This window comes from Coregonus lavaretus, assembly GCF_964263955.1.
Source record: "Coregonus lavaretus genome assembly, contig: HAP1_SCAFFOLD_8204, whole genome shotgun sequence".
In the NCBI taxonomy this organism is placed as follows: Eukaryota; Metazoa; Chordata; class Actinopteri; order Salmoniformes; family Salmonidae; genus Coregonus; species Coregonus lavaretus.
Window position 1 is genome coordinate 484 of NW_028165645.1, and position 21,806 is coordinate 22,289.

The 21,806-nt window shown below is 47.1% G+C and overlaps 1 pseudogene across 1 annotated transcript; it reads left to right on the forward strand.

Annotated features, from left to right (window-relative positions):
* Positions 1 to 411: 411 nt before the first annotated feature.
* LOC311115646 (actin-binding LIM protein 2-like) lies at positions 412 to 14,547 on the forward strand (annotated as a pseudogene). The gene is made up of 4 exons (XR_014615337.1): positions 412 to 597; positions 12,793 to 12,905; positions 13,227 to 13,353; positions 14,454 to 14,547. The product of XR_014615337.1 is annotated as an actin-binding LIM protein 2-like (transcript).
* The last annotated feature ends 7,259 nt before the right edge of the window (positions 14,548 to 21,806 follow it).

Consider the following 21,806-nt stretch of genomic DNA (forward strand, 5'->3'; position numbering starts at 1 on the left):
TAAGTTGACCCATTCAGTTGTTGGTTAAGTTGACCCATTCAATTGTTTGTTAAGTTGACCATTCAAATTGTTGGTTAAGTTGACCCATTCAATTGTTGGTTAAGTTGACCCATTCAATTGTTGGTTAAGTTGACCCATTCAATTGTTTGGTTAAGTTGACCCATCAATTGTTGGTTAAGTTGACCATTCAATTGTTAGGAGCATATATAGAATGTGACCTTTCTTTCTTTCTTTCTTTCTTTCTTTCTTTCTTTCTTTCTTTCTTTCTTTCTTTCTTTCTTTCTTTTTCTTTCTTTCTTTCTTCTTTCTCTTTCTTTCTTTCTTTTTATAAACAAAACACACTGCTATTTTTGATGTCTAATTGTGTTCTCCTCTCTCTCCCCCTCTCTCTCCCCCTCCCCCGCCATGCAGTGTGTGGCTCTGACCTGGCCCAGGGGGGTTTCTTTGGTGCGCCAGGGGGAGTACATCTGCACCCTGGACTACCAGCGGATGTACGGCACTCGCTGCTTCAGCTGTGAGGAGTTCATCGAGGGAGAGGTGGTGTCAGCCCTGGGCAAGACCTACCACCCACGGCTGCTTCGTCTGTGCCACCTGCAAGTAGGGGGGGGGGGGGGGACAATCAGATGCACAGACAGATGGGTGCCCACATTCAAATAGGCATCTGGATGTTTTGAAGACCATTCAAATGGAATACTGTGTGTGTGTGATCTATAAACCAGTGTGTAGCTATGTGTGTGTGGGAAGGTGTTGTTGTTGATAAGGTAAGGGGAGCCTCCCTCTCTCTGAAGCAGGAAGTGTCAGGAACTCAGGCTACTTATTTCCAGAGTGATATCAGGTGCTCACTGTGAGTGTGTGTGCATGCAGATGTGTTTGTGACAGTGTCATCATCGTGTTCTTATGATCCTAGTCCTTGTTCACAATAAAATACCTGATTAGTGGTCTCTCTCTCTCTCTCTCTCTCTCCTCTCTCTCTCTCTCTCTCTCTCTCTCTCTCTCTCTCCTCTCTCTCTCCTCTCTCTCTCTCTCTCTCTCTCTCTCTATCTCTCTATATACTCTCTCTCTCTCTCTCTCTCACTTCTCTCTCTCTACTCTCTCTATCTCTCTATATTTCTCTCTAATCTCTCTATATATACCTCTCTCTCTCTCTCTCTCTCACTCTCTCTCTCTACTCTCTCTATCTCTCTATATACTCTCTCTCTATATATATACTCATACTCTTCTCTCTCCTCTCTCTCTCTCTTCTCTCTCTCTCTCTCTCTTTCTCCATGTTTATTTTAATCTCTTCAATTCAATTTCAATTTCAATTTAAGGGCTTTTATTGGCATGGGAAATGTGTTGTTAACATTGCAAAGCAAGTGAAGTAGATAGTAAACAAAGTCACCCAGTAGATAAGGGAGTTTATCAAAATTGGGTTTGTTTTCTAATTTTTGTGGATCGCTGTAATCTGAGGGAATTATGTGTCTCTAATATGGTCATTACATTTGGCAGGAGGTTAGGAAGTGCAGCTCAGTTTCCACCTCATTTTGTGGGCAGTGTGCACATAGCCTGTCTTCTCTTGAGAGCCAGGTCTGCCTACGGCGGCCTTTCTCAATAGCAAGGCTATGCTCACTGAGTCTGTACATAGTCAAAGCTTTCCTTAAGTTTGGGTCAGTCACAGTGGTCAGGTATTCTGCCACTGTGTACTCTCTGTTTAGGGCCAAATAGCATTCTAGTTTGCTCAGTTTTTTGTTTGTTCTTTCCAATGTGTCAAAGTAATTCTCTTTTTTGTTTTCTCATGATTTGGTTGGGTCTAATTATGTTGTTGTTGTTGTTGTTGTTGTCCTGGGGCTGTGTGGGGGTCTGTTTGTGTTTGTGAACAGAGCCCCAGGACAAGCTTACTTAGGGGACTCTTCTCCAAGTTCATCTCTCTGTAGGTGATGGCTTTGTTATGGAAGGTTTGGGAATCGCTTCCTTTTAAGTGGTTATAGAATTTAACGGCTCTTTTCTGGATTTGGATAATTAGCGGGTATTGGCCTAATTCTGCTCTGCATGCATTATTTGGTGTTTTACGTTGTACACGGAGGATGTTTTTGCAGAATTCTGCATGCAGAGTCTTAATTTGGTGTTTGTCCCATTTTGTGAATTCTTGGTTGGTGAGCGGACCCCAGACCTCAGAACCATAAAGGGCCAATGGGTTCTATAACTGATTCAAGTATTTTTAGCCAGATCCTAATTGGTATGTCAAATTGTATGTTCCTTTTGATGGCATAGAAGGCCCTTCTTGCCTTGTCTCTCAGATCGTTCACAGCTTTGTGGAAGTTACCTGTGGCGCTGATGTTTAGGCCGAGGTATGTATAGTTTTTTGTGTGCTCTAGGGCAACGGTGTCTAGATGGAATTTGTATTTGTGGTCCTGGCAATTGGACCTTTTTTGGAACACCATTATTTTTGTCTTACTGAGATTTACTGTCAGGGCCCAGGTCTGACAGAATCTGTGCAGAAGATCTAGGTGCTGCTGTAGGACATCCTTGGTTGGGGACAGAAGCACCAGATCTCTCTCTCTCTCTCTGTCTCTCTCTCTCTCTCTACTCTCTCTCTCTATACTCTCTCTCTAGTCTCTCTCTCTCTCTCTCTCTCTTCTCTCTCTCTCTCTCTCTACTCTCTCTCTATATCTCTCTCTCTCTCTCTCTCTCTCTATACTCTCTCTCTATACTCTCTCTCCCTCTCTCTCTCTCTCTCTCTCTCTCTCTCTACTCTCTCTCTCTCTCTATACTCTCTCTCTCTCTCTCTCTCTCTCTCTTTCTCCATGTTTCTTTTAATCTCTCTCTCTCTCTCTCTCTCTCTCTCACTCTCACTCTCACTCTCACTCTCACTCTCACTCTCACTCTCACTCTCACTCTCTCTCTCTCTCTCTCTCTCTCTCTCTCTCTCTCTCTCTCTCTCTCTCTCTCTCTCTCTCTCTCTCTCTCTCTCTCTCTCTCTCTCTCTCTCTCTCTCTCTCTCTCTCTCTCACTCTCACTCTCACTCTCACTCTCACTCTCTCTCTCTCTATGCTGGGAATTGTTTGAGTGAGTGCTAAGTGCGAGTGTTGTGTAGAGTTAGATATCCTGGGTTTTCTTTCGGTTTTCCTTTTCTTGGTGATATCCTTTTTTCTTCTATGCATGATTAAGGTTATTATTTATATTTTCTTGTTGTGGTAGAATTAAGTATATTGTTTTTCGTGTCGAAATTACCCTGATTTTGGTGGGGATGGCGGCCCGAATGGGGACGCCGTCCCTGTCACTTCGGCACGGCTTTAGGTGTGTTACTGAAGCTACTGTCACGGTGGAGGAGTTTCTGGTCGCCGTAGGAGAGAAGGTAGGATATGAGAATGTTGCTTATGCGTCACGGATGAATAAAGCGGTGTTGGTATTTCTTGAAGAAGAGCGCCTTGTTGATCGTATGGTTGAGCATGGCGTACTTCTTAAAGGAATGTTTATTCAAGTTACGCCGCTTTTTTCTCTGTCAACAAGAGTAACGATTTCAAATGTACCGCCGTTTATTCCAAAAGAGCTATTGGAGCGCGAGTTGTTGCGCTTTGGGAAGTTTGCAAGTTCAATTAAGGTTGTCCCATTGGGTTGCAAACACCCGGCGTTGAAACAGGTTATGTCGTTTCGGCGACAGGTGTTTATGTTTTTGGACTCACCGGAGCAGACTTTGGAGTTATCGTTTAAAGTCAAGTATGACAATAGACTGTATATGGCTTATGCTAGTACGGGTAGTCTACGGTGTTTTGAGTGTGGGGATGTTGGTCATAAGCGACATGCTTGCCCGAAAAGGGAGAAGGCAGAGGGAGGGGCGCAGGTGGTCCTCGTAACGCCTGGGCCCACTGATGTAGAGAGAGGTGGGCTGACAGCGGTAGAGCAGCCACAAGCATCTGTTGCAGAGGAACAAGTTGTCCGTGTTGAGGGCACAGAGTTGCAACTTGTACGAGAGGGAAATGTTATGCAGCAGAAAAATATTGTTGTAGAAGGTAAGGATGGATCTGAAGGGCCATTTCCTCAGACTGGTGAGGAGGTGCCCAGTACGAGTGCTGCGGTACAGGAGAGGGTACATGTGGAGCTAATCTCCCAGGTAGTGGAGGAGATGCCCACTACAAGTAATGGGTTACAGGAGAGGGTTCATGTGGAGCTAATCTCCCAGGTAGTGGAGGAGATGCCCACTATGAGTGCTGGGGTACAGGAGGGGGTTCATGTGGAGCTAATCTCCCAGGTAGTGGAGGAGATGCCCACTACAAGTAATGGGGTTCAGGTGGGGCTAGTCTCCCAGGTAGTGGAGGAGATGCCCACTACGAGTAATGGGGTTCAGGTGGGGCTAGTCTCCCAGGGAGTGGAGGAGATGCCTGGTACGAGTGATGGGGTGCAAGTGGGGAGTGTTGAAAGGGATGTGGTAGAGGGGAGTCAGTGGTCTGTGGCCTCAGTTGAGGAGGATCAGGAGAAGGATATGGATATCTCTCTTGATACGATCTAGAGGAGGTAAATGGGTTTCTTGATCAGACTTTTTGGAAATCTGTCAAATTGTCAGATTATTTTGATGTTGATACGTTTGTGAGGTCAGCTGTGATGTTACAGAAGACGGTGGGGTTAGACCAGTTGAGTGAGAAGAAGCGGTTTCGCTTGAGGAAATTTGTTACTGCTGTTGCAGCAGCAAAAGGTGGTGGGAAACGTGGTCAGGTTAAGAGAACATTTTAATAATGATGATGATTATGCCTCATAGGGTGTTCTATTCTCTTTGTCTGGTTTCTCTGTGGTATCTTCTGCTTTTCCTTTTTATTTTCTATATGGAGATACTAAGGGTAGGTTCTCTCAATATTAATGGAGGAAGGGACAGGAATAAGAGGGCTTGGGTATTAGAAGTAATAAAACAGAAAAGGCTTAATGTAGTTTTCCTACAGGAGACACATAGTGATGAGGAAAATGAGGTTGACTGGGGTATGTGGTGGGAGGGGCAGCATATACTCAGTCATGGTACTAATTTCAGTGCTGGGGTGGCAATCTTGTTTTCTTCAGGCTTAGGGGTGACTGTGGTATCTACAACAGAGATTGTCAAGGGTCTGGTTTTATTGGTCAAGGTGGATGTTATGTTTTTTTTTTTTTTTTTGAATGTTTATGCTCCTAATGAGGGTACAGAGCGTATTGTTGGTTTTTATAAAATAAAGGAAACCTTAAGACAGTGTGACCAAGAGGGGTGTATGGTTTTAGGGGGGGACTGGAACTGTACAGTGGATTTTACTGTTGATCGCACCGCTGAAGAACCTCACCTGCGGTCAGCAATTTGTCTGTCTGGTCTATTAACTGAGTTTGAGCTTTCTGATGTGTGGAGAGTAAGGAATGCAAAAGTTAGGCAGTACACATGGCTAAAAGTTAATGAAGGTCATGTCAGTGCAGCAAGGTTAGACAGGTTGTATGTATCTGAGCAATACTGTAGTAGGGTTGGAAGGTGTGACATTACTCCTGTGGGTTTCTCTGATCACCATATTGTCACTGTTGATATTCACTTGTCCTGTCCACGAAGGTCATCATCTTATTGGTATTTTAATGTTAAATTGTTACATGATGTCATGTTTTGTGAAAGGTTTTTGTTGTTTTGGGAAAAATGGAGGGTTACAAAAGGGAATTTTGAGTCCTTGAGACAATGGTGGGAGGTTGGGAAGGCCCAAATACGATTATTTTGTCAACAGTGTACTGCTCTGTCTCGAATTGAAGTTAAAGAGACTATCAGGGCCCTTGAACAGGACATCAAATCTATTGAATTGAAGTTGCTCACTCAGAATGACCCCGGACTAGTCATGAACTTACAGGACAAGAAACATGAACTGAGGTTGTTTCTGCATGAAAGAGTGAAGGGTGCCTTGATTAGATCTCGTTTCGATTCCCTCAAGGATATGGATGCTCCTAGTGCTTTTTTTTATTAACCTAGGACAGTCGACATTGCAACGTAAACAGATGGTCTGCCTTCGTCTCCCTGATGGGAAGGTGACCACGGATGACAGTGAAATGCGTCAACATGCCATGGATTTCTATTCTGCCCTCTATAAGGCGGAGGATTGTGACTCTCTGTGTCCTGAACAGTTGTTACACGGTCTTCCTCAATTGGGACCTGAGCAAAGAGTCGCATTGGACTCTGACATTACACTGCAAGAGCTGTCCACAGCAGTTATGCAGCTCTCAACAGGCCGAGCCCCTGGCATTGATGGTTTACCATCTGAGTTTTACAAGCACTTTTGGGGGTCTATTGGGAAGGATTTTTATGAAGTGGTGTGTGAATCTTTTCATGAGGGCTCTCTTCCTGTATCTTGTCAACGTGCGGTACTTTCACTGTTGCCAAAAAAGGGGGATTTGGCTCTCATAAAAAATTGGAGACCTGTTGCTTTGCTGTGTGCAGAATATAAAATTGTTTCTAAATGTCTCTCAAACAGGTTGAAAGAGTATCTGGGATTGTTGGTCCACAAGGACCAGTCCTACTGTGTACCTGATCGCTCTATTGTTGACAACTTGTTTCTAATAAGAGATGTTTTAGACATTTGTAAACTGTCTGATGTAAATGTGGGTTTACTTTCTTTGGATCAGGAGAAGGCTTTTGATCGTGTGGACCACCAGTACTTGTTTAAAACAATGAAAGCCTTTGGGTTTGGGGATGTGTTTTTTGTCTTGGATAAATTTACTGTATGCTGGGGCCTCGTGTATGGTGAAGGTGGGGGGTGGTTTGAGTTGTCCCATCCCTGTCCAATTTCAGGGCAGTTATATAGTCTGGCGATTGAACCGATGCTTTGTTTTTTAAGAGCGAAGCTTACTGGTTTCTCTGTGCCAGGTGTAATGAAGGGTCCCAGGATAGCACTGTCTGCGTATGCAGATGACGTGACAGTTTTTAATACAGGGGGTGAGGATGTTAAGGTTCTCTCAAACGCTTTAAAGGTGTATGAGGGGGCCTCCTCAGCTAGAGTCAATTGGGGAAAGAGTGAAGCGCTGTGGGCAGGCCAGCTTCAGATGGGGTCCGCTCCACGGTTACCAGGGGGGCTTCAGTGGGGCAGAGATGGGATGAAGACTTTGGGGGTTTTTCTAGGCTCCGATGTCTTTCAGAAAAAGAACTGGGAGGGTGTAGTGGAGAAAGTGTGTGCCAGACTGTCAAGATGGAAATGGGTGCTACCCCAGCTGTCTTATAGGGGAAGGGTACTGGTAGCTAATAATCTTGCTGCCTCTACCCTGTGGCACAGGCTAATGATTTTACAGCCACCAAAGGGTCTGATACAAGAGCTTCAGAGGACCCTTGTCAATTTCTTCTGGTCTGGACAACATTGGATTAAAGCTTCAGCCCTGTACCTGCCACTGCACGAGGGTGGGCAAGGCCTGGTGGACATTTCTTCCAGGATCATGGCTTTCCGGCTTCAAGCAGCCCAGAGACTGTTGTACAGTGATGGTTCTAGCTGGTTTGACACAGCCTACACATTAATAATAATAAATAATATGCCATTTAGCAGACGCTTTTATCCAAAGCGACTTACAGTCATGCGTGCATACATTTTTGTGTATGGGTGGTCCCGGGGATCGAACCCACTACCTTGGCGTTACAAGTGCCGTGCTCTACCAGCTGAGCTACAGAGGACCACATTGATGAGGAGAGCGGGCTGTTTGGGCTTAGACAAGTACCTTTTCCTCTTAAAGCTGGAGGGGGGTGAGTTGCCTGGCCTGACTCCATTTTATGAGTCTGTTATGCAGGCTTGGAGAGTTCTGGTCAAGTCCCGTAAGGCCTGCACGCCACCAGGGATGTGGCTTTTTGAAAAGCCTCTTTTTCACAACACTGCCATCCAGTCCCGTGTTCTGGGTTCAGCTAGCCTACGTTCATGCCTGTTAGGCGTGGGGTGTACTAAGCTGGGTCATCTGATGCGGAACAGGAATAGGTCGTTGGAGGAGCTGGGAGAAAGAGCAGGGATCCGATCGTCTCGCCTACTGAGGAAGGTCGTCGCTGAGGTCTGTGACTCCTTGCCAGTACTTCATATGCAGTATGTGACTGACACTTCCAATTCTGATCGGTGGAAGGAGGGTCTGGATTATGTGTTCCCTGCACTGATTGTTAGTGCTGCGGCGGGGGCATTCGAGGAGGACGTGGGGATGCTGCTTTCCTTCGATACCCTGGAGCTGGGGGAGTTCAAGGAGGTGGGAAAGAAGGCCATGTACAGAATATGTGTAAAGGTGTCCCATGCCTCTTCCCTGGAAGGGGTAAAATCGACGATCCAGGTGCCTCCCCAAAAGGCTGTTGGCGATCATTATACAAACTGCCTATTGATAAGAGGACAGCTGACCTCCAATGGAGCATAATACATGGAGCCATAGCCACCAACATGTATCTGGTACACCTGGATCCTACTGTTGGGGAGGGGTGTCCATTCTGTGCTGAGTCTGAAACTCTGGCACATCTGTTTTTACAGTGTCCCAGGTTGGTCGGGATGATTGACCTGAACACTAATTGGTTCTCAACGTTGGGAGAGGTTTTCTCTTCCCAACTGTATATATTTGGGCCAAAGTACAGGTTTAGTCAGAAAGGTGTAGTTGTGTTGCTTAATTTTGTGTTAGGGGCAGCAAAATTAGCGATATGGAAGACCCAAAAGAACAGTATTCGGGGACAGGGGTCTGTGGATGTGGTGGGAATGCTGGAGGGAATGTTGGCAGCGAGACTAAGGGTTGAGTTTGCCTATTATAAACTTGTCAACAATATTGATCTGTTTATGAGTATATGGGGTATTCAGAGGCTGTTGTGTTCAGTTACTGTGGAGGAGGAATTGGAGTTGTGTTTTAATTGATGTGTAAATACGGTTTTGTATGAGTATTTATTGTGTGGTGGGCTCCCAGACCCAACTTTTTAACTCAAACTCTCTCTCTCTATCTTTCTCCATGTTTCTTTTAATCTCTCTCTCTCTCTCTCTCTCTCTCTCTCTCTCTCTCTCTCTCTCTCTCTCTCTCTCTCTCTCTCTCTCTCTCTCTCTCTCTCTCTCTCTCTATACTCTCTCTCTCTCTCTCTCTCTCTCTCTCTCTCTATACTCTCTCTCTCTTTCTCCATGTTTCTTTTAATCTCTCTCTCTCTCTCTCTCTCTATACTCTCTCTCTCTCTCTATACTCTCTCTCTCTCTCTCTATACTCTCTCTCTCTCTCTCTCTCTATACTCTCTCTCTCTCTCTGTCTCTCTCTCTCTCTCTCTACTCTCTCTCTCTCTCTCTCTCTCTCTCTATACTCTCTCTCTCTCTCTCTCTCTCTCTCTCTCTCTCTCTCTCTCTCTCTCTCTCTCTCTCTCTCTCTCATGATGTAGTTTAGTCTCCATCTCCAACACTGCTGTATCTATCACTGTGTCTGTTCTTCTAGTCTAGATTCATCATCTCTAATTTGACCTGGAGGATGGGTGACACTGTCCTGACTCCTGCAGAGGTTGTTTTGCCATCTGTCCCTTGGCAAGAGGATAGTGTTAATTAAACCAGACTGTGTGTGTGGTTGCATTGGTATCTATATGTGTGTTTATTTTTTATTTAACCTTTATTTAACTAGGGCAAGTCAGTTAAGGACAAATTCTTATTTACAATGACGGCCTACCCCGGCCAAACCCGGACGACGCTATGGGACTCCAAATCACGGCCGGATTGTGATACAGCCTGGAATCGAACCAGGGTCTGTAGTGACGCCTGTGTCTAAGGTCTCAGATGGCCGTAGTGAGGGTTACCCTACATCTGTCATCACACATTCATCAACTATCAAGTTCTACTCACTCTGCATCTCTAGTCATCACACTGGGTCAGGGTGGATGGGACCATGTATTTGTTGGTAAATGTCATTTACGACTCATTCGTTTGGTGTGTGTGTGCGTCTGTGCCTGTGTTCACCTGCGTGTCTGTGCCTGTGTGTGTCTGTGTGTCTGTGCCTGTGTGTGTCTGTGCCTGCGTGTCTGTGCCTGTGTGTGTCTGTGTGTCTGTGCCTGTGTGCACCTGCGTGTCTGTTCCTGTGTGTGTCTGTGTGTCTGTGCCTGTGTGTGTCTGTGCCTGTGTGTCTGTGCCTGTGTGTGCATGTGTGTCTGTACATGTGTGTGTCTGTGCCTGTGTGTCTGTGCATGTGTGTCTGTGCCTGTGTGTGCCTGTGTGTCTGTGCCTGTGCCTGTGTGTGCCTGCGTGTCTGTGCCTGTGTGTGTCTGTGCCTGTGTGTGTCTGTGTGCCTGTGTGTGTCTGTGCCTGTGTGTGCCTGCGTGTCTGTGCCTGTGTGTGCCTGCGTGTCTGTGCCTGTGTGTGCCTGCGTGTCTGTGCCTGTGTGTGCCTGCTTGTCAGTGCCTGTGTGTGCCTGCGTGTCTGTGCCTGTGTGTGCCTGCGTGTCTGTGCCTGTGCCTGTGTGTGCCTGCGTGTCTGTGCCTGTGTGTGTCTGTGCCTGTGTGTGTCTGTGTGCCTGTGTGTGTCTGTGCCTGTGTGTGCCTGCGTGTCTGTGCCTGTGTGTGCCTGCGTGTCTGTGCCTGTGTGTGCCTGCGTGTCTGTGCCTGTGTGTGCCTGCGTGTCTGTGCCTGTGTGTGCCTGCGTGTCTGTGCCTGTGTGTGCCTGCGTGCCTGTGTGTGTCTGTGTGTGTCTGTGTGTCTGTGCCTGTGTGTGTCTGCCTGTGTGTCTGTGCCTGTGTGTGCATGCGTGTCTGTGCCTGTGTGTGCATGGATGTATGTGCCTGTGTGTGCCTGCGTGTCTGTGCCTGTGTGTGCCTGCATGTCTGTGCCTGTGTGTGCCTGCGTGTCTGTGCCTGTGTGTGTCTGTGTGTCTGTGCCTGTGGGTGTCTGTGTGTCTGTGCCTGTGTGTGTCTCTGTGTCTGTGCCTGTGTGTGTATGTGTGTCTGTGTGTCTGTGCCTGTGTGTGTCTGGGGGTGTGTGTGTCTGTGTGTCTGTGCATGCGTGTCTGTGCCTGTGTGTGCCTGTGTGTGCCTGCGTGTCTGTGCCTGTGCCTGTGCCTGTGTGTGCCCGCGTGTCTGTGCCCGCGTGTCTGTGCCTGTGTGTGTCTGTGTGTCTGTGCCTGTGTGTGCCTGCGTGTATGTGTGTCTGTGTGTCTGTGCCTGTGTGTGTCTGTGCCTGTGTGTGTCTGTGTGTCTGTGCATGCGTGTCTGTGCCTGTGTGTGCCTGTGTGTGCCTGCGTGTCTGTGCCTGTGCCTGTGCCTGTGTGTGCCTGCGTGTCTGTGCCTGTGTGTGTCTGTGCCTGTGTGTGTCTGTGTGTCTGTGCCTGTGTGTGTCTGTGCCTGTGTGTGCCTGCGTGTCTGTGCCTGTGTGTGTCTGTGCCTGTGTGTGTCTGCGTGTCTGTGCCTGTGTGTGCCTGCGTGTATGTGTGTCTGTGTGTCTGTGCCTGTGTGTGTCTGTGCCTGTGTGTGTCTGTGTGTCTGTGCATGCGTGTCTGTGCCTGTGTGTGCCTGCGTGTCTGTGCCTGTGCCTGTGCCTGTGTGTGCCTGCGTGTCTGTGCCTGTGTGTGTCTGTGCCTGTGTGTGTCTGTGTGTCTGTGCCTGTGTGTGTCTGTGCCTGGTGTTTGCCTGCGTGTCTGTGCATGTGTGTGCATGCGTGTCTGTGCCTGTGTGTGCCTGCGTGTCTGTGCCTGTGTGTGTCTGTGTGTCTGTGCCTGTGTGTGCCTGTGTGTGTCTGTGCCTGTGTGTATGTGCCTGTGTGTGCATGCGTGTCTGTGCCTGTGTGTGCATGCGTGTCTGTGCCTGTGTGTGCCTGCGTGTCTGTGCCTGTGTGTGTCTGCGTGTCTGTGCCTGTGTGTGTATGTGTGTCTGTGCCTGTGTGTGCATGCATGTATGTGCCTGTGTGTGCCTGCGTGTCTGTGCCTGTGTGTGCCTGCGTGTCTGTGCCTGTGTGTGTCTGCGTGTCTGTGCCTGTGTGTGTCTGTGTGTCTGTGCATGTGGGTGTCTGTGTGTCTGTGTGGGTGTCTGTGTGTCTGTGCCTGTCTGTGCCTGCGTGTCTGTGCCGGTGTGTCTGTGCCTGTGTGTGCATGCGTGTCTGTTTGTCTGTGCCTGTGTGTGCCCGCGTGTCTGTGCCTGTGTGTGTCTGTGTGTCTGTGCCTGTGTGTGCGCCTGCATGTCTGTGCCTACTCTTGAACCTTAGTAGCCTGGCTGTGGCAGTGTCCATATCAGATCCATAGAGACTTACATAGAGCAGTAGGTGATAAACATAGCATGATACCAACTCCCAACTTTCACAGTAATATCAGTCAAGACAACATGGAATCATCTCTGTTCTATTCTACTGAACCCACTGACAGTCTGCTATTGAGATACTTCACTCAGTGCAGTAATACAGCTAGAGGTAATGGAGTCTTCCCTAATGCTGCTCACCTAAAGGAATTGATACATTTATGCATGGTCAATGTGGGATTATTTGTTCACGGTGCTAGATTTCACATGATCTAATACCATGAGAATTTTGGTTGAAAAGGAAAAGGTGCAACTCTCGGTCACAATTAAAAATATATTTTATTTAAACAACTATTAAAAGCTTGACGTTTTGACCTTCGTCAGTGGCCTTCGTCAGTGGCCTTCGTCAGTGGTCTTCATCAGTGGCCTTCATCAGTACTCATTTTCTTTTGAATGTTGATTAATGAAAAATGTTGCACCTCGAATCACGTTGGTTGACCGCTCCTCCACATCTTACCCTGGAAATGTCAGCCACAGAGATCAGCGTCTGCAGTCTTACTCAGCCAAACAGCAAAAGATGTTCCGAATGTATTTAATAGTGACTAGTTAATTGTTGTGAACTGACCATGTTGCGTGTTGTGTGTTGATTGACAGACAGCCGTTCCCTGCCGGTGACCGTGTGACGTTTAACGGTAAGAGTGTGTCTGCCAAAACTGTACACAGCCCCTGCCTGCCAACAGCCCCGCTCCCATACAGGCTGTCACACAGTAAGTTACCCTCCTATCTTCTCTCTCTCTCTTTGTCTGTCTCTCGGTCTCACTTCATCCTATACAGTATTAATATAACTTCATATTTTTCTCTCGCTTCACATCCTGATAAATCTCTCTATTTCTCTCTCTCTCTCTCTCTCTCTCTCTCTCTCTCTCTCTCTCTCTCTCTCTCTCTCTCTCTTCTCTCTCTCTCTCTCTCTCTCTCTCTCTCTCTCTCTCTCTCTCTCTCTCTCCTTCTCTCTCTCTCTCTCGCTCTCTCTCTCTCTCTCTCTCTTTCTCTCTCTCTCTCTCTCCCCCCCCCCCCCTCTCTCCCTGTAGACTGCTGTGGCTGTGGGAAGGAGTTTAAGAATGAGCAGTCCCTGGTAGCGTTGGAGAAACACTGGCACCTGGGCTGCTTCAAGTGTAAGGTGTGCAACAAGGTGCTCAACGCCGAGTACATCAGCAAGTGAGTCCCTCATAGCCCTAACACCACCTCAACACACCAACACCACAACACCTCAACACCACAACACACGGTTCCCCTCATAACCCTAACACCACCTCAACACCACAACACCCAGTTCCCCTCATAACCTTAACAACACCTCAACACCACAACACCCAGTTCCCCTCAACACCTCAACACCACAACACCCAGTTCCCCTCATAACCCTAACACCACCTCAACACCACTACACCACAACATCCAGTTCCCCTCATAACCCTAACACCACCACAACACCTCAACACCTCAACACCACAACACCCGGTTCCCCTCATAACTCTAACACCTCAACACCACAACACCCAGTTCCCCTCATAACCCTAACACCACCTCAACACCACTACACCACAACACCCAGTTCCCCTCATAACCCTAACACCACCACAACACCTCAACACCTCAACACCACAACATCCAGTTCCCCTCATAACCCTAACACCACCTCAACACCTCAACACCACAACACCCAGTTAACCTCATAACCCTAACATCACCTCAACACCACAACACCTCAACACCTCAACACCACAACACCCAGTTCCCAGAATCCTTAGCAGCACGTAGCACACTACTTCTAACCCTTATAGGCCCTGGGCCTGATCAAAAGTAGTGCACTATATAGGGACTAGGGTGCCATTTGGAACGTGAGCCATAGAAAAGAAGAAGAGTGGAGGAGACAGAGTGCTTTCTCTCTTGGGTTTCTGTCCAATTGGTGTGGCAGTTGGATGATGCCAGCCTTGATATATAACATGTATTACAACACACTTCCAGCGAGCGTATCTCTGTATCTGTTTAAAGCTCTGATGAAGGCCAAGAGGCCGACACGTTAGCTTGAATTAAAAAGTGATATGAGCAAGATTAATGTGCAGAATTCTCACGCACCTGCAACCAGATAACTCAGATGTGCGCATTATTTTGTACATTTTGAATCTGTTTGTGTAACTGTCTCTCTTTCTCTGATAGCACCTGTCAGAAGTGTCAGAATGTCACAGAGTATGTATTGAAAGCTAACTGTGTGTGTGTGTGTGTGTGTGTGTGTGTGTGTGTGTGTGTTGTACTAGGGATGGGATCCCCTACTGCGAGGTGGACTACCATGCCATGTACGGCATCCAGTGTGACAGCTGCAAGAAGTACATAACTGGGAAAGTACTGGAGGTAGGACACTTTATAACACCTATATGTCACTTTATGTCACTCCTGTCTATGGATGGAGTGATGGATGATTGAGGTATATGAGGCAGCGCTTTGTCTTCAAAGTGGAAACATTTTCAGATTCACACAACAAAAGGTCCCCATGGTCTTGATTTATACCTTAGTAGGAACCATCTTTGTTTACATGCTTTTACAATCTGACTTGTGGCGCTCAGTTAGCTTCCACTCTCCCCTCCACTCTTACTCTGCCTCTCTCGCTCTTGCTCTCTCTCTCTTGCTCTCTCTTTCTCTCTCTCTCTCTCTCTCTCTCTCTCTCTCACTCACGTACACTATCACTCACACACACACACAATCACTCACACACACACACCTCTCTCACATCCCTCTTTTTCTCTCTAACATCCCTCTCTTTCTCTCTCACATCCCTCTCTTCTCTCTCACATCCCTCTCTTTCTCTCTCACATCCCTCTCTTTCTCTCTCACATCCCTCTCTTTCTCTCTCACATCCCTCTCTTTCTCTCTCACATCCCTCTCTTTCTCTCTCACATCCCTCTCTTTCTCTTTCTCTCTCACATCCCTCTCTTTCTCTCTCACATCCCTCTCTTTCTCTCTCACATCCCTCTCTTTCTCTCTCACATCCCTCTATTTCTCTCTCACATCCCTCTCTTTCTCTCTCACATCCCTCTATTTCTCTCTCACATCCCTCTCTTTCTCTCTCACATCCCTCTCTTTCTCTCTCACATCCCTCTCTTACTCTCTCACGTCCCTCTCTTTCTCTCTCACATCCCTCTCTTTCTCTCTCACATCCCTCTCTTTCTCTCTCACATCCCTCTATTTCTCTCTCACATCCCTCTATTTCTCTCTCACATCCCTCTATTTATCTCTCACATCCCTCTCTTTCTCTCTAACATCCCTCTCTTTCTCTCTCACATCCCTCTCTTTCTCTTCCTCTCTCACATCCCTCTCTTTCTCTCTAACATCCCTCTCTTTCTCTCTCACATCCCTCTCTTTCTCTCTCACATCCCTCTATTTCTCTCTCACATCCCTCTCTTTCTCTCTCACATCCCTCTCTTTCTCTCTCACATCCCTCTCTTTCTCTCTCACATCCCTCTCTTTCTCTTCCTCTCTCACATCCCTCTCTTTCTCTCTAACATCCCTCTCTTTCTCTCTCACATCCCTCTCTTTCTCTCTCACATCCCTCTCTTTCTCTCTCACATCCCTCTCTTTCTCTCTCACATCCCTCTCTTTCTCTCTCACATCCCTCTCTTTCTCTCTCACATCCCTCTCTTTCTCTCTCACATCCCTCTCTTTCTCTCTCACATCCCTCTCTTTCTCTCTCACGTCCCTCTCTTTCTCTCTCACATCCCTCTCTTTCTCTTTCTCTCTCACATCCCTCTCTTTCTCTTTCTCTCTAACATCCCTCTCTTTCTCTCTCACGTCCCTCTCTTTCTCTCTCACATCCCTCTCTTTCTATTTCTCTCTCACATCCCTCTCTTTCTATTTCTCTCTCACATCCCTCTCTTCCTCTCTCACATCCCTCTCTTCTCTCTCACATCCCTCTCTTTCTCTTTCTCTCTCACATCCCTCTCTTTCTCTCTCACATCCCTCTCTTTCTCTCTCACATCCCTCTCTTTCTCTCTCACATCCCTCTCTTTCTCTCTCACGTCCCTCTCTTTCTCTCTCACATCCCTCTCTTTCTCTTTCTCTCTCACATCCCTCTCTTCGACTCTCATGTCCCTCTCTTTCTCTCTCACATCCCTCTCTTTCTCTTTAACATCCCTCTCTTTCTCTTTCTCTCTCACATCCCTCTCTTTCTCTTTCTCTCTCACATCCCTCTCTTCGACTCTCATGTCCCTCTCTTTCTCTCTCACATCCCTCTCTTTCTCTTTAACATCCCTCTCTTTCTCTTTCTCTCTCACATCCCTCTCTTTCTCTCTAACATCCCTCTCTTTCTCTCTCACATCCCTCTCTTTCTCTTTCTCTCTCACATCCCTCTCTTTCTCTCTCACATCCCTCTCTTTCTCTCTCACATCCCTCTCTTTCTCTCTCACATCCCTCTCTTTCTCTCTAACATCCCTCTCTTTCTCTCTAACATCCCTCTCTTTCTCTCTCGCATCCCTCTCTTTCTCTCTAACATCCCTCTCTTTCTCTCTAACATCCCTCTCTTTCTCTTTAACATCCCTCTCTTTCTCTCTCGCATCCCTCTCTTTCTTTCACACACTCTCTCCTTTCATCAACATGTATCCAGTTGCCAGGCTTAGAAAGACAGGTGGAAACATAAGAACCATAGGAAATATAATGAGCATAGCTTTACATCATCACACCATGATACAACACATACAGTCTATATGTTATGGTACCAGAAATACGGTATATTTCAGCTACATGCTTCTTGGTCCAGTCACAACTGAAAGGCAGTGGTGTGTGTGTCTGTGTGTGTGTGTCTCTCTCTGTGTGTGTGTGTGTGTGTGTGTGTGTGTGTGTGTCTCTCTCTGTGTGTGTGTGTGTGTGTGTGTGTGTGTGTGTGTGTGTGTTTCTGTGTGTGTGTGTGTGTGTGTCTGTGTGTGTGTGTGTGTGTGTGTGTGTGTGTGTGTGTGTGTGTGTGTGTGTGTGTGTGTGTGTGTGTGTGTGTGTGTGTGTGTGTGTGTGTGTTTATGTGTATGTCACACAGGTCTACTGTATAACAATGTGTGATTTCATTGCAGAGAGGAAAGAGGGGTCAATGTGGCTTCCTCAAGGCAGTTTAGATGCACCGGCTACGCCCCAATCCAGTTTAGTGCACCGGCTACGCCCCAATCCAGTTTAGATGCACCAGCTACGCCCCAATCCATTTTAGTGCTCCGGCTACGCCAGAGTCCTGTTTAGTGCACCGGCTACGCCCCAATCCAGTTTAGATGCACCGGCTATGCCCCAATCCAGTTTAGTGCACCGGCTACACCCCAATCCAGTTTAGATGCACCGGCTACTCCCCAATCCAGTTTAGTGCACCGGCTACGCCCCAATCCAGTTTAAATGCACCGGCTACGCCCCAATCCAGTTTAAATGCACCGGCTACGCCCCAATCCAGTTTAGTGCACCGGCTACGCCCCAATCCAGTTTAGATATACTGGCTATGCCCCAATCCAGTTTAGTGCACCGGCTACGCCCCAATCCAGTTTAAATGCACCGGCTACGCCCCAATCCAGTTTAGTGCACCGGCTACGCCCCAATCCAGTTTAGATATACTGGCTACACCCCAATCCAGTTTAGTGCACCGGCTACGCCCCAATCCAGTTTAGATGCACCGGCTACGCCCCTATCCAGTTTAGTGCACCGGCTACGCCCCAATCCAGTTTAGTGCACCGGCTACGCCCCAATCCAGTTTAGATGCACCGGCTACGCCCCAATCCAGTTTAGATGCACCGGCTACACCCCAATCCAGTTTAGATGCACCGGCTACGCCCCAATCCCCACTCTTGTATCCAGGCTCTGTCGCAGCCGGCCGCGACCGGGAGACTCATGGGCGGCGCACAATTGGCCCAGCGTCGTCCAGGGTAGGGGAGGGAATGGCCGGCAGGGATGTAGTTCAGTTGATAGAGCATGGCGTTTGCAACGCCAGGGTTGTGGGTTCGATTCCCACGGGGGGCCAGTATAAAATATATATATATATATATATATGTATTCACTAACTGTAAGTCGCTCTGGATAATAGCGTCTGCTAAATGACTAAAATGTAAAATGTAAAACCCACACCCACACACAAACCACTATTCAAAACAGGGTCAGCAGACAGAGATAGTCAGATCCAACCCAGAGAGCTGTGATAGGGCTCTGCTGTCTATTGCCCTTTAGAACCAATCCAGATCAAGTCACTGTACATTACAGTCTAACACTGGTCCTAGTTAGGAGGGTCACACCCACCAGTCAGTCACCTGTCCCCTCCTGCACTGTGGACTGTGGGGAGCCTTGCATAGGATTCCTGCCTGCACTTAAATGTCATGGCATTTAGGATTGATCAAGGAATGGAACTGCAGAGGGACAAGTCAACAGAGGGCCCTTAGTGAGGCTTGAACTGGATGGAGTTTGGGGGTTAAATGGCCTGAATGGTCTCTAAGAATATATGGATAGGATATGGATATGGCTCCTGTCAAATGAGTTTAACACTTGTAAGCTTGGAATTAAGTTTCTATCTGCATTTTTGTTTTTGAGTTATTTACTTATTGACATAGCCTTGTTCTGTACAATGTTTTCTACATACAGTACCAGTCAAAAGTTTGGACACACCTACTCATTCAAGGGTTTTTCATTATCTGTAAAGAAATGTACATTGTAGAATAATAGTGAAGACATCAAAACTATGAAATAACACATATGGAATCATGTAGTAACCAAAAAAGTGTTAAACAAATTTATATGTGGGATTCTTCAAATAGCCACCCTTTGCCTTGATGACAGCTTTGCACACTCTTGGCATTCTCTCAACCAGCTTCATGAGGTAGTCACCTGGAATGCAATTCAATTAACAGGTGGGCCATCTTAAAAGTTAATTTGTGGAATTTCTTTCCTTCTTAATGCGTTTGAGCCAATCAGTTGTGTTGTGACAAGGTAGGGTTGGTATACAGAAGATAACCCTATTTGGTAAAAGACCAAGTCCATATTATGGCAAGAACAACTCAAATAAGCAAAGAGAAACGACAGTCCATCATTACTTTAAGACATAAAGGTCAGTCAGTACAGAACATTTCAAGAACTTTGAAAGTTTCTTCAAGTGCAGTCGCAAAAACCATCAAGCGCTATGATGAAACTGGCTCTCATGAGGATCGCCACAGGAATGGAAGACCCAGAGTTACCTCTGCTGCAGAGGATAAGTTCATTAGAGTTACCAGCCTCAGAAATTGCAGCCCAAATAAATGCTTCACAGAGTTCAAGTAACAGACACATCTCAACATCAACTGTTCAGAGGAGACTGTGTGAATCAGGCCTTCATGGTCGAATTTGCTGCAAAAAAACCACTATTAAAGGACACCAATAAGAAGAAGAGACCTGCTTGGGCCAAAAAACACGAGCAATGGACATTAGACCGGTGGAAATCTGTCCTTTGGTCTGGAGTCCAAATTTGAGATTTTTGGTTCAAACCGCCGTGTCTTTGTGAGACGCAGTGTGGGTGAACGGATGATCTCTGCATGTGTAGTTCCCACCGTAAAGCATGGAGGAGGAAGTGTTATGGTGTGGGGGTGCTTTGCTGGTGACACTGTCTGTGATTTATTTAGAATTCAAGGCACACTTAACCAGCATGGCTACAACAGCATTCTGCAGCGATACGCCATCCCATCTGGTTTGGGCTTAGTGGGACTATCATTGGTTTTTCAACAGGACAATGACCCAACACACCTCCAGGCTGTGTAAGGGCTATTTGACCAAGAAGGAGAGTGATGGAGTGCTGCATCAGATGACCTGGCCTCCACAATCCCCCGACCTCAACCCAATTGAGATGGTTTGGGACGAGTCGGACCGCAGAGTGAAGGAAAAGCAGCCAACAAGTGCTCAGCATGTTGGAAAAGCATTCCAGGTGAAGCTAGTTGAGAGAATGCCAAGAGTGTGCAACGCTGTCATCAAGGCAAAGTGTAGCTACTTTGAAGAATCTCAAATATAAAATATATTTTGATATGTTTAACACTTTTATGTTTACCACATGATTCCATATGTGTTATTTCATAGTTCTGATGTCTTCACTAATATTCTACAATGTAAAAAATAGTAAAAATAAAGAACCCCTTGAATGAGTAGGTGTGTCCAAACTTTTGACTGGTACAGTATGTGGTATTGATCTGTGTATGGTCGGCTGGTTTGAAGACAGGACAGAGACATTGTATTACCCACTGTTCTCTGTGCATCCAACCATTCTGTTCCACTGCTGTGTGTGTGTGTGTGTGTGTGTGTGTGTGTGTACATGTGTGTCAGCCTCACTGCTCTACTCTGCCTCTCTCACCAAAAGTCCATTCTGAGACTAAATGGATCAGCTCCCCTGCCTCTCAGCCTACTCCTAATACTGTGGGGGAGAGATGAGTGAGAGGGAGGGATAGAGATGGATAGAGAGAGGAAGGGAGGGAGAGTGAGATCGGGGGAGAAAGGGAGGATAAGGAGAAGGGAAGAAGAAAAGAAAGGGGAGAAAGAAAGAAAGGGAGGAGGAGGAGGATTACATGAGAGAGGGAGAGGGAGGGGGAGAGAGAGGGAGGGGGAGAGAGGGGAGAGGGAGGGAGAGGGAGAGAGAGAGGGAGAGAGAGAGGGGGAGAGAGAGGAGGAGTAAGAGAGAGACTTGGAGAGAGCGAGAGAATTGCAGTCTGAATCCTTAACCTACCCTCTGGTCTCTCTAACAGTTCACCGTCTGGTTGCCATTCTCTCTCTCCCACCCCCCACTTGCACCACTGTAATGTCAGTACCCTAAAACACAACGGTATCAAACCCACACCTCCATCTCACACCCCAAACATGGCAACCCATGACAAAGTCTCGCCCGTAGAATATGCCTAGTCATGATTGTTGGACTTCAACACCTAACCCAGTCTAAATGTATCTGTCATTTATCCGTCCGTTATGATAGAAAATATGTTAATGCTAGCGTTTCCCCTTGCTCTCGCACAAAGCAGACACTGTGTAATCCCTGAGTCTAGCATTATCCCCTTCTATCCTCTCCTCTGTCATTCTTTCCTGATATCACTTCAGACCAGCGGTGCAGTGGTGTTTCAAAGGGACCTTCTCTCTCTCTCATCCTCTCTTTCTTTCTACCTCCCTCTCTCTCTCTCACTCTCCACCCCACTCCTCTTCCTCTCATCCACCCCCCACCCCCCTCTGTCTCAATGTGTGTCTCTCTCTCTCTCTGTCAGTTGAGTTCCCTACCTCACAGATAAGCATGAGCCCGGTGTTATCCAGGAAAGAGAGGAACTGATACGCTATTTCCTGATATCCCTCTATTATCATGAGACAGGATCAGCTTCCCTTTCCCCCCATCCTAACCTTAACCATTGGTGGGGGAAATGCAAAACTAATCCAAGGTCAGTGTTTAAGGGAAATGTTCTCCCTAATGTCCCATGTAGCTCAGTTGGTCGAATATGGAGCTTGCAACGCCAGGGTTGTGGGTTCGATTCCGACGGGGGACCAGTATGAAAATGTATGCACTCACTACTGTAAGTTGCTCTGGATAAGAGCGTCTGTGTTAAATATGTAGGGAGGGAGGGAGAGAGAGAGAGAGGGAGAGAGAGAGGGAGGAGAGAGAGAGAGGAGAG